The sequence below is a fragment of the Thalassophryne amazonica genome, chromosome 18, assembly GCF_902500255.1.
Source record: "Thalassophryne amazonica chromosome 18, fThaAma1.1, whole genome shotgun sequence".
In the NCBI taxonomy this organism is placed as follows: Eukaryota; Metazoa; Chordata; class Actinopteri; order Batrachoidiformes; family Batrachoididae; genus Thalassophryne; species Thalassophryne amazonica.
The window spans coordinates 3,494,532-3,507,541 of NC_047120.1; the positions used below are offsets into that span (position 1 = coordinate 3,494,532).

At 41.5% G+C, this 13,010-nt stretch overlaps 1 long non-coding RNA gene across 1 annotated transcript; it reads right to left on the reverse strand.

The window, feature by feature from the left end:
• Window positions 1–225: 225 nt before the first annotated feature.
• On the reverse strand, window positions 226–10,088 carry LOC117530250. The gene is made up of 3 exons (XR_004566259.1): window positions 9,491–10,088; window positions 2,925–3,119; window positions 226–279 (listed from the first exon to the last, which is right to left on the reverse strand). It is a non-coding gene; the product is annotated as an uncharacterized LOC117530250 (long non-coding RNA).
• Between the last annotated feature and the right edge of the window lie 2,922 nt (window positions 10,089–13,010).

Sequence of the window (13,010 nt, forward strand, 5' to 3'; positions counted from 1 at the left end):
GATGAGCTGCTAGCTACAGGCTCAGCCTCTGTGCTCTCATCACTTTGGCTTTGATGAAGCTGTGATGACTCTGGTTTTTCATCATCATTTTCACTCTTCACAGGGACGGCAGTGAAACCAAACTTGGTGAGATCTGCCTCCTCCATCTGCCGAAGCTGCTCTCCCTGCTGACTTATCCACAGCTTCTCTTCTTCTTTAATGTCCTCCTGCTTAACACTCAGATTCCATTCCTGGTGTTCAGGGGAGTTTCTTCTTTCATCACCAACAACAGCTGCATGTCTGCAAAGAAAAATTAACAATAAATGTTAGAAATCATTAAAATAAAGTATCAGAGTGGTGAGTTTGACCTGATGACAGTAAGTTATTGCACTGATGGAACAGATAAAGTGGAAATGTACATCAGGGGGGTTTGTTTTACATTTTAATTCAGCCTCTCTTTTCCAGAATTGACTATTGTAATGTTTTACTTTCTGCATTGCCACATGAGAGTATGAGATACCTACAGATGGTCCAGAATACTGCTGCTCGAGTTTTGATGAAAACCAGGAGATCCCAGCTGATTTGGCTTTCCTTCACAGGCTCCATGTGTCTTGAAAAGCAGATTTCAAGGTTTTGTTGCTGACATTTTCCGCTCTAAACAGTCATGAACTCAAATATCTTGCTGAACCCATATGTGCCTCCTTGTGTCCTGCGGTAATTGGATGCAGATTTACTGTTTCAAAGGTTAAAAATGTCAGCAGACTTCAGAGCCTTTTTGTGGCGTGCTCGTATCACATGGAACAGGCTGTCTGTTGGCATTTGAAATGTGACTTTAAGACTATTTTTAAAACATATTTTCTCTTGCCTGTGTAATGTTGCTGTTTGCAAAAACAATTTTAATGGACTGCATTTCTACAGCACTTTTTACCATCTAATATCCACGCTCAAAGAGCTTTTGGCTGTTTATTCAAGGTCTATAAACAGACCTTGAATAAACTTTCACTTTCAAACTGGTTTTCAATGTATTTTTACCATAAACATTTTTAAAACATTTGTTCAATATTAAAATGTTCCCTTTTTAAAGTCTTAACAACAGAATGTAGCCTTGCTAGTTATGCTCCAAAATTATGATTTGCTATGATTTCAAGCATTTCAGCTATCCAGCTGTTTGGAATTTTCCAGCACATCTTCAACTTGAGCCTGAGCCAGATGGTTGTTCCTGAGTGGTGGAAAATCTCATGCTTGGTCCCTGTGCCCAAGAAGAACACAATGACTACAGACCTGTGGCCCTAACATCACACGTTATGAAATCACTGGAGAGGCTTGTCCTGAGGCACCTCCGCACAGTCATTGAATCGTCGCTGGAACCCCAGCATTTTGTATAGCAGCCCAATAGCTGAGTGGAGGGTGCCGTCATCTTCATGCTGCACAGAGCTTACTCTCACCTGGAGGAAGCAGGCAGCACTGTGAGAGTCATGTTCTTTGACTTCTCCAGTGCGTTCAACCAAATCCAACCTGACTTGCTCAGTGATAAGCTATGTGACATGAAGGTGGAGGCTCCACTGGTAGCCTGGATTATCAACTACCTCACAGACTGCCCACCGTATGTGACGCTACGGGGCATTACATCTGACACCATGAAGAGCAGCACGGGTGCACCACAGGGAACAGTCCTGTCTCCCTACCTGTTCACAGTCCTGTCTCCCTACCTGTTCACAATCTACACCTCAGACTTCTGGTTCTGGTCACAGTCCTGCCACTTGCAGAAGTTTTCGGACGACTCTGCCATTGTTGGCTACATCGGCAGCAACCGGGAGGCTGAGTACAGGAGTATGGCGGGCAGGCTTGCAGAGCAGTGCAGACTCAACCACCTGCAGCTCAATGTATCTAAGACTAAAGAGGTTGTGGTCGACTTCAGACAATGGAAGACCCGTCCAAACCCAGCTACCATCAGTGGAACAGAGGTGGACTTCTACAAGTACCTGGGTGTGGAGCTTATCCCAGCAGCCATAGAGCATGAGGCGGGGTACACCCTGGACAGGACACCAGTCTGCCAGTCGTTGTCCTCCATTTGGTTGCTCCAAACACTGTGCCGCCGAGTCAAGTCAGAAAGATAGTGTCCGCTCAGAATTAATAACGTCAGAGCGAATTGCCATTTAAATCAAATGACACCTCTTTCCAAACGTTGTAATACAAATAATAAACTGTAATCGATCAAAATGGTTTTTTTTCCTCCCAAAATTGAGACGTTCTGGCTGCAGCAGCGCAAGACTGTATGGCTGCAGACCTGCAGACTCCAGCAGCCAACTGAGCTCAGCTCAGACGTATGGAGAGACAGATTTTTTCTATCTATATCCAGAGATCAAGGATCCACCATGTACAGTTTATTTATGTCCAGAGATCAAGGATCCACCATGTACAGTTTATTTATGTCCAGAGATCAAGGATCCAGTGACCAATTTCATATTTAATTACTTTCAGACTCAATAAAATGTTGCTGACATATAAAACCTGTAAAGCCTACTTGTAGCACACAGAAAATTCAGAGGAGGTATCGATAAGGGAATCGGATTGATAAGCGGAACTGATAATGGTATCAGTATTGATAAAATGCGATAAGCTGCAATTTACGTATGATCCGACTAATCGCAAAAATAATTGTTGACTAGTCAACTATCAAAATAGTTGTTTGCAACAGCTCTATGTGGGTTGCTGCAGACTTTAGCTCCCTCTGGTGGCCATTTTTGGCAGATGAAAACATTGCCAAGCTCAATACAAATACATGTAATTTGGTCACTTTTCAAAGGGGTCAGGCAGTGAGAGCAGTCAGCTGGCCGTTAGAAGCAAGTCAGAGACAAAACAAAACCAGCTGATTTCAACAGACAATCAATGGAGCCCGAGCTTGTTTTCATTGGTCAGTCAAGGGCGGAAGTACGAATTCTCACCTTCGGATTTGCCATGCACATGACTGTATCCACGCCAAACCATACCCCCATCCTGTTCTTCTCAGCGGTGTTGGTAATGTGATAGGTAGAGAATTGTTAATCTGCTGATCTACTTTATCCACCACAGAACTCTGGTCAGAGAGTAGACATGGACACCCAGGAACAGTTCAGAGCCTTTATATGCAGATTTGTTGCCTAACAGATGAAATGGAACAGCTCAGTTTAACATGCAGGGTGTACAGTCGTTGGAATGAAACATTCATAAACCACTGAATGGTCTGAATTAATAGTTTTGGATGAACAGATGAATTAATGGTTTCTGCAAGACAGAAACAATGTGATTTTCATGACAAATCCTAAATATACGGTGCTTATTAATACAGTAATATCAAAAGAAACACAATAACTGCAGTGCTATGTAAGTATAATACACACAGTAGTTTGCTGAACTTACTGAACATAAACAGACATCATCAAAACAGACCACATAGCGGCTAGTTAGCTTAGCCCTTAGCCAATAATGCCAAATAACTTAAAACATGCCCACTTGGCGGGAATCACCATCAACCCCACGCAACATCCATCCCCGAAAAAACAGAAACCCCTCTGCAAATACGTAACTCAGACTCTTCATGAAGGAATTCTACTTTAAAAGCAGCATTGTTGATGTCAAAAATAACTGGTCATCCGCTAACATGACTAAAGCTAACAGCGTGTTGGGGCTGCCCAAATTGATGCCTGACCTAAATAACAACCAACGAAAGGCAATTTACCATACTCTCATGTATGCCACTTGCTTATGGCAAGCCAACAGTGGACACTCATTTTGGCCGAACTACTATACAGTTTTTGTATATTCTGTGTTAGTACGCGCCTACAGCTGACGTGCTTGATGAATTCCTGCGCAAAAACTAGTTCCCCAAACAGTGAAACAGGAAATGCCAAATGTCAAACACTTCCTGGATTGACAGTCGAGATCCCATGGAATTTTACGGGAACATAGTGGCAAATTCACACTGAAATAGGAAATGCCAAATTTTGAACACTTCCTGGCATGGGTGGAGCTAGAGCAGAGGCCAGGGTTGCACTGGAATGCTCTGAAATCTGACTGGACACAGATGATTGACATGTCATGGCACCACACGTCTGGTTGAAAGACCTGCATTTTGAAATTAGTGAGTCACATCAACTGCTAGGTTCCTCCTGTCCAGTAAGTGGTGCTGTGTACCACAAAAAGTTCTAATCTACCTTAATAGAAAAAGCAAAATGTTTGCCTCAGATTTGAATTGAACACGTTGTTTGAACCATGGATGGACTAATAATCACACCAAACTTATATTGGTGAGTAAACTGCATTTTATGCCAGAAATGAGGTCCGGATTGTTAAAAGAAGCATTTCTCCTTTAATTTGGGGGGACTTATATACTCAACAAAAATATAAACGCAACACTTTTGGTTTTGCTCCCATTTTGTATGAGATGAACTCAAAGATCTAAAACTTTTTCCACATACACAATATCACCATTTCCCTCAAATATTGTTCACAAAACCAGTCGAAATCTGTGATAGTGAGCACTTCTCCTTTGCTGAGATAATCCATCCCACCTCACAGGTGTGCCATACCGAGATGCTGATTAGACACCATGATTAGTGCACAGGTGTGCCTTAGACTGCCCACAATAAAAGGCCACTCTGAAAGGTGCAGTTTTGTTTTATTGGGGGGGGGGGGGGGGGATACCAGTCAGTATCTGGTGTGACCACCATTTGCCTCATGCAGTGCAACACATCTCCTTCGCATCATCCGTGAAGAGAACACCTCTCCAACGTGCCAAACGCCAGCAAATGTGAGCATTTGCCCACTCAAGTCGGTTACGACGACGAACTGGAGTCAGGTCGAGACCCCGATGAGGACGACGAGCATGCAGATGAGCTTCCCTGAGACTGTTTCTGACAGTTTGTGCAGAAATTCTTTGGTTATGCAAACCGATTGTTTCAGCAGCTGTCCGAGTGGCTGGTCTCAGACGATCTTGGAGGTGAACATGCTGGATGTGGAGGTCCTGGGCTGGTGTGGTTACACGTGGTCTGCGGTTGTGAGGCTGGTTGGATGTACTGCCAAGTTCTCTGAAACATCTTTGGAGACGGCTTATGGTAGAGACATGAACATTCAATACACGAGCAACAGCTCTGGTTGACATTCCTGCTGTCAGCATGCCAACTGCACGCTCCCTCAAATCTTGCGGCATCTGTGGCATTGTGCTGTGTGATAAAACTGCACCTTTCAGAGTGGCCTTTTATTGTGGGCAGTCTAAGGCACACCTGTGCACTAATCATGGTGTCTAATCAGCATCTTGGTATGGCACACCTGTGAGGTGGGATGGATTATCTCAGCAAAGGAGAAGTGCTCACTATCACAGATTTAGACTGGTTTGTGAACAATATTTGAGAGAAATGGTGATATTTTGTATGTGGAAAAAGATTTAGATCTTTGAGTTCATCTCATACAAAATGGGAGCAAAACCAAAAGTGTTGCGTTTATATTTTTGTTGAGTGTATATACACACATGTTTAAGCTAACAGACAGCAGCTGGTTCATGCTCTGTTGGCTTATTAGTGCAGTACGTTACTGAAACATTCCTTCAAATGGTGATACAAGCATCAAATTCAACACAAATACAGCTTAGACATTACACTTTTGGAAAAACTGACTGGCCACTTGAATTTTCAATAGGCAGCTAGGTAGGGGACAACTGAAGAATTACACAGGGGTCAAAATTGAAAAATTCTCCAATCAAATTGAAAACTACACCACATTACTTGTCTGATCATAGAGATTCCAAAAAGGCACAGTTTGGACTATCTATGACTGAATGTTATTGAGTTTGGGGTTAAATAAAAGCAAGAATGGCGACAAAGTTCAATTTCAGTTCGTACAGGGGTCAAAAGTTAAAGTGGCTCCAATTTTGCTAAAAAGTGATGCAAATTATTGGTTAATTCCATTTATTAATAGGCTTAATAAATGGAATCATTTTAACTGTTGAATGCTTGGCCTCCAAAATAAAGGTCAAACAAGTCCAATATCCATTGGATTTTATGACGTGACATGTTACCCTATAACATGAACTAAGCATGACACATGATGCAAACTGTTACTTTTTATAACCCGATTAACTCAACCAATAATTTGCACCTTTTTTTTTTTTAAAACCAAAACTGGAGCAACTTTAACTTTTGACCCCTGTACAAACTGAAACTTACCTTTGTCACCATTCTTGCTGCTTTTACCTCATAACTCCATATCATTCAGTCACAGATAGGGTTGGGTATCGAGAACCGGTTCTTTTTGGGTATCATTCACAAAAGATTCCATCCACCGACACTAATCGTCTTTTTGGTTAACGATTCCCTTATCTGTCCTTCAGAGTGGCCATTGTTTCTGAGGGTGTTTGTCGGGAAAGTGATCATTTCTCTACGTTGATTGCAGACCCTGCAGCAGCTCTGTAATCAACTCCACCTTGAAGCTTGAACCAATGAAGCAATGCTTCGATACGCTGGCTCGTTGGTTCTTTGATTCGCTGCTCTTCAGAAGCGGCAAGTCCGTTTCTTAACCCCTCCCAAAGCCATTAAATTATGTCAATCGGGAGCCACTTTTGTGTGGATTAACCACTCAAACCCTAGAGTCCCCAAATTTGGGGACTTGCCCTGTTTTGGAACATTTGAACACTCATAACTAACCAATGCTGACACTCAATTAATTTTTTGGGAAAAAACCTAATTTGCTTTCATATTGACTTTCATCAACTTGCTTGATGAAAGTCAATATGGTTTTAGAGTGAAAAAGTCCAAGACACTGGCATTGCTCGATTCCATAAAAGAGATCAATAAACGTGGACCAAAGGGTAATAGTTGCAGGTTTATTTATTGACTTAAGAAAGGCTTTTGACACAATTGATCACAGAATTTGCCTCGAACATTTTTTGTAATCGAATTACTCGACTAATCGTATCAGCCCTAGTCCAGTCACGCCAGAGGGTTGTGTGCTGCCCCGCAGAAAATGGCAAATTAACGAATGGCAGACATGGGTCCTGGTCTTTAATCAGCAGACAAGTGAGTTACGATTGACATCTTTAAATGGCTTTGACAGAGGTTGATGAATAAATTTTGGACTTGCTTCAATTAAAAAAAAAAAACGAAAAAAAAAAAAAAAAAAAACACAACCCTGGCAAAAATTATGGAATCACTGGCCTCGGAGGATGTTCATTCGGTTGTTTAATTTTGTAGAAAAAAAGCAGATCATAGACATGACAAAACTTAAGTCATTTCAAATGGCAACTTTCTGGCTTTAAGAAACACTGGCTTTAAGAAATCAGGAAAAAACAGTTACTTTTTTAGACCAAGCAGAGGGGAAAAAATATGGAATCATGAAAAACAAAAGAACGCTCCAACACATCACTAGTATTTTGTTGCACCACCTCTGGCTTTTATTACAGCTTGCAGTCTCTGAGGCATGGACTTAATGAGTGACAAACAGTACTCTTCATCAATCTGGCTCCAACTTTCTCTGATTGCTGTTGCCAGATCAGCTTTGCAGGTTGGAGCCTTGTCATGGACCATTTTCTTCAACTTCCAAAGATTTTCAATTGGATTAAGATCCGGACTATTTGCAGGCCATGACCCTATGTGTCTTTTTGCAAGGAATGTTTTCACAGTTTTTGCTCTATGGCAAGATGCATTATCATCTTGAAAAATGATTTTGTCGTCCCCAAACATCCTTTCAATTGATGGGATAAGAAAAGTGTCCAAAATATCAATGTAAACTTGTGCATTTATTGATGATGTAACGACAGCCATCTCCCCAGTGCCTTTACCTGACATGCAGCCCCATATCATCAATGACTGTGGAAATTTACATGTTCTCTTCAGGCAGTCATCTTTATAAATCTCATTGGAACGGCACCAAACAAAAGTTCCAGCATCATCACCTTGCCCAATGCAGATTCGAGATTCATCACTGAATATAACTTTCATCCAGCCATCCACAGTCCACGATTGCTTTTCCTTAGCCCATTGTAACCTTGTTTTTTTCTGTTTAGGTGTTAATGATGGCTTTCGTTTAGCTTTTCTGTATGTAAATCCCATTTCCTTTAGGCGGTTTCTTACAGTTCGGTCACAGACGTTGACTCCAGTTTCCTCCCATTCGTTCCTCATTTGTTTTGTTGTGCATTTTCCATTTTTGAGACATATTGCTTTAAGTTTTCTGTCTTGACACTTTGTCTTCCTTGGTCTACCAGTATGTTTGCCTTTAACAACCTTCCCATGTTGTTTGTATTTGGTCCAGAGTTTAGACACAGCTGACTGTGAACAACCAACATCTTTTGCAACATTGCGTGATGATTTACCCTCTTTTAAGAGTTTGATAATCCTCTCCTTTGTTTCAATTGACATCTCTCGTGTTGGAGCCATGATTCATGTCAGTCCACTTGGTGCAACAGCTCTCCAAGGTGTGATCACTCCTTTTTAGATGCAGACTAACGAGCAGATCTGATTTGATGCAGGTGTTAGTTTTGGGGATGAAAATTTACAGGGTGATTCCATAATTTATTCCTCAGAATTGAGTGAGTCCATATTTTTGTCCCCTCTGCTTGGTCTAAAAAAGTAACTGCTACTGACTGCCACAATTTTTTTTTTTTTTTTTTCTTATAGTGTTTCTTAAAGCCAGAAAGTTGCCATTTGAAATGACTTTAGTTTTGTGTCAAGTCTATGATCTGCTTTTTTTCTACAAAATTAAACAACTGAATGAACATCCTCCGAGGCCAGTGATTCCATAATTTTTACCAGGGGTTGTGTGTGTGTGTATATAATAATAATAATAATAATAATAATCAGCCCCACTCATTATACTCTATGGCTCAGACACACACTGACATAACAAATGAATAAGATGATAAGATTCAGCAGTGTTTTATCACTTAATTACCAGATCACACCCGAAAATAACTTCTACAACACGTTTGAATAGACGGGTGATACGAGAAGTCCCCAAGAAATCCCAGCGTGCACCGCGCCAAATTAAAAATGGAGGTATCCGTGAAACGGTCTGTTGGGCCACAATGGAAACAAGTACACTTGTTGGTTCTGTATTTTAGTGTAGTCTTGTTTTAACATTATTATACAAATCAAACGGAATCCCTCTCACTAACGCACGGCGTTCTGGTCTGGAGATCGGGGTAGAAGTTCCCCGGAGGGTCTTTATAACTGCCGGAGCTAAACTAATGCTAACAGGCCCGCTAGGCGACCAGACACTAAACTCGTCTGGACTGTCCGTGATATCAAACTCCACTAAACTCAGAAGCTGCTCTAACTTACAGACAGGGCTCTCTCAGAGGGCCACCCTGTCTGACAACAAAGCACAAGTTATTTTAAAGTAAAGAAGAAAGAACAAGGCTGGAGCGGAAGCTAACCACAGCTAGGATTCACACAGCAATAAAATAATGAGCTAAAATCCGAAGCTGTTGCACTTAAAGACGAACAAACGTAATGCACAAGTAACTAAAAGAGACGATTCCAACCTTGTTGTCAGTCAAAGAGCGTCGTTCTGTCCGGTTGGTGGTCGCTGAGGAGCCCGTTCGGGGAGGCGGCTCTTCAATGGTAGCAGGAGGACCCGCTCTCCTGGAAGTCTGATTGGCCATCCCATGTCTCTCTCAATTTTCATTGGTTAATGGTTATGTCAATCATTATGCTGATTGTCATCCATCGTTATATGATCAAACGGAAATAAAACAAACCTAGTGTAAGACGGAATTGGGTATGAAAATCTTACAAGGCTTTTATGTTGACACAAATTCAGGAAGTAGTTCAGCGGCTGCACCGATTAAATGCTGTAGCTTCACCGATCACGCGAACAGCGTGCGCGGAGTTAAAGTAACATTCTTACCGTAAGAACACTATATTTCAATAATCTCAATAAATATTCCTGAGAATTGTCAAAATGAAAATCATGGACATGCTTTCACTGTTGCAGCAAAACTAATTTGTTGCTTTTCGGTGTGTTTGTGGACTGTTTGATTGATTCCCAGCTAACACGGAACGTCCTTGCAACGTTGCTGGGAGGTTACATTTTCGTTGCACAACTGGGAACGTTCTGTCCACCTCCTGGCAACTTCCATCAGGAACGTTTACTTGTTACAGTTTTTGGACGTTTCTTTGGAACGTTGTACTTACGTTTAGGGGACGTTCTATTAACTACATAATTCACCAGCCTTATCAATCTATATATTGATTGATAAGGCTGGTGAATTGGTACTGTACATTTAAATAGTGATTACTGTATTTTCTTTAACACATATTTTACAACTTAATTTTCCGAAAGTTTTCATTCTCAGGGATACTTTAGTAGGCCTACCGTCCCGATGATAGTCTAGTCCGGATTGACCGGTCGATCGCATGGGGGGGACTCCCGCGGTTCATTCTATCTGCGCATGCGTAGGGTCAAGAGGTCATGAGGAGCTACAGTGGAGAGTGACGCGAGCGTATAATGGCGGAGGAAAAAGATCCCAAACTTATCATTTTCATCTAGAGTGGGAGGAAGATTATTTTTTCGTTTATTCAAATGGAAAATCCATCTGCCTTATCTGCAATGCAAACGTGGCATTACCGAAGAAAGGGAATTTGGAGCGGCATTTTTAAGACGATCCACAAGAGCTACGATGCTAGCTTCCCGGCTAAAAGCCGGCTTGCAGCACAACAGGCCGTTTTCCCCCGAACAAATACCACCAGTAAGGCTGCAACCACCTTATCGTGCCAGCCGTGTTCTGGCAAAAAGAAAGAAATCATTCAAGGATGGTGAAATTGTAAAAGAAGCTTTCATGGAAGCTGCAGATGTGCTCTTTGCCGATTTTAAAAATCATAAGGAGATCGTGTCTGCAGGATGTGCAGCTCTCAAAAAAGTCTGTTGCACGACGATGCGAGTTAATGGCGGAGGATATTGATCGGCAACTGAGGAATGATATTGAGGTATGTGAGTGTTTTTCTCTGCAATTCGATGAATCCACTGATACTGTGGACGTAGCTCAGCTATGTGTTTTTATTAGAATGTTTATTGACAACATGAATGTAAAAGAAGAACTGCTGAGCATTTTACCTTTGAAAGGCCACACGAGAGGCACAGAGATATGTTTCAGGTTTTTATGGAATTTGTTAATAAGAGCCAGCTGCCCCTCTACAAACTCATTTCTATAACCGAGCTGCCAGCTCGATGCCATCTTAATAATGTATTTATACAAACAACCATGTCATCAAATTTCATTGCATGAGAGGCCTATTAACTGATCGAGTAGTTCTGTTGTGTTTACATACGTGTTCCTGCTTTCAGCAGCATTGTAGCTGTTTCATGTATACTAAACTTGAAGCAACTTTGTAACAGATGGTATACAGCAACGACTCGACAGACTGGAGTCAAAGGTTGACCGCATACTACAACTACTGTGAGGAATCAGGCTGCTGAAGAAGCTGACTGCATTGGAGATAATGCAGGCCAGACTTAAAACAACGGAGGAGCTGGACCAATTCAGCAAAAGGCTGGAGGACCAGGAGTTTAGGAGGACAGTGGTAAATTATTGTTCCTAACACTTTTGCAGAAGTGGTTATTTTCATAAAAGTTGCATATTGCCATTGCACACATACTTCTTTTTACACTGTCATAGGTGAATCTGCTGAAACAGCTATCTGGATCAATGCTGAACTCCTTTGCCAGGACGATGCTCGGCGAAATTGTGATGTGGCGGTTGTGGGCTGGCGTCAGCCTCAAAGGATGGAAAGGGAAGAAAGCCCTGCAGCCTCTCACTCTCTAGAGTTTTGAAGAGTAAGTTATCAAGGTGTCTCACTGCATCATTTAATTTTAGTTAGCAATTAAAAATTTTATCGTTTCTCCAGTTAAAAAAGAGGAAAATACAAGACTGTTTTTTATTTTGTTTTTGTGACAAATGCCTTCAGCAACAAGATGGAAATTTTACCAGATGCTATCGATGATGCCTTAACTGAAACACTGCGCCATGCAGCAAAGAGGGTAAGTAGTTAAACTTTTATGGCATCAGCAACTCACAGATGACTTGTACTAGCACCATGGCCACACCTAGTCATTCCCTTCAATCAAATACCGGTCCAGTGTTGACTGTTTCAAGAGTGAAGACCGTGACCGGCTCACATGCACCCCAGCTCTTTGGAGCAATCTCTCTCTCTCTCTCTGTCTGTCTCTGTCTCTCTCAATCCGTTCCTCACATTCTGTATTCTCTTTCCGCAAACATCTTAAAACCTATCTGTGTGGGCTCACCTTCCCTCCATAGTGTAACTGTCACTTGGTAGCTCGTAGCACGGGCCGGGGCGGAGGATTAGCAGCAATCTTCCATTCCAGCTTATTAATTAATCAAAAACCCAGACAGAGCTTTAATTCATTTGAAAGCTTGACTCTTAGTCTTGTCCATCCAAATTGCAAGTCCCAAAAACCAGTTTTATTTGTTATTATCTATCGTCCACCTGGTCGTTACTGTGAGTTTCTCTGTGAATTTTCAGACCTTTTGTCTGACTTAGTGCTTAGCTCAGATAAGATAATTATAGTGGGCGATTTTAACATCCACACAGATGCTGAGAATGACAGCCTCAACACTGCATTTAATCTATTATTAGACTCTATTGGCTTTGCTCAAAAAGTAAATGAGTCCACCCACCACTTTAATCATATCTTAGATCTTGTTCTGACTTATGGTATGGAAATTGAAGACTTAACAGTATTCCCTGAAAACTCCCTTCTGTCTGATCATTTCTTAATAACATTTACATTTACTCTGATGGACTACCCAGCAGTGGGGAATAAGTTTCATTACACTAGAAGTCTTTCAGAAAGCGCTGTAACTAGGTTTAAGGATATGATTCCTTCTTTATGTTCTCTAATGCCATATACCAACACAGTGCAGAGTAGCTACCTAAACTCTGTAAGTGAGATAGAGTATCTCGTCAATAGTTTTACATCCTCATTGAAGACAACTTTGGATGCTGTAGCTCCTCTAAAAAAGAGAGCTTTAAATCAGAAGTGCC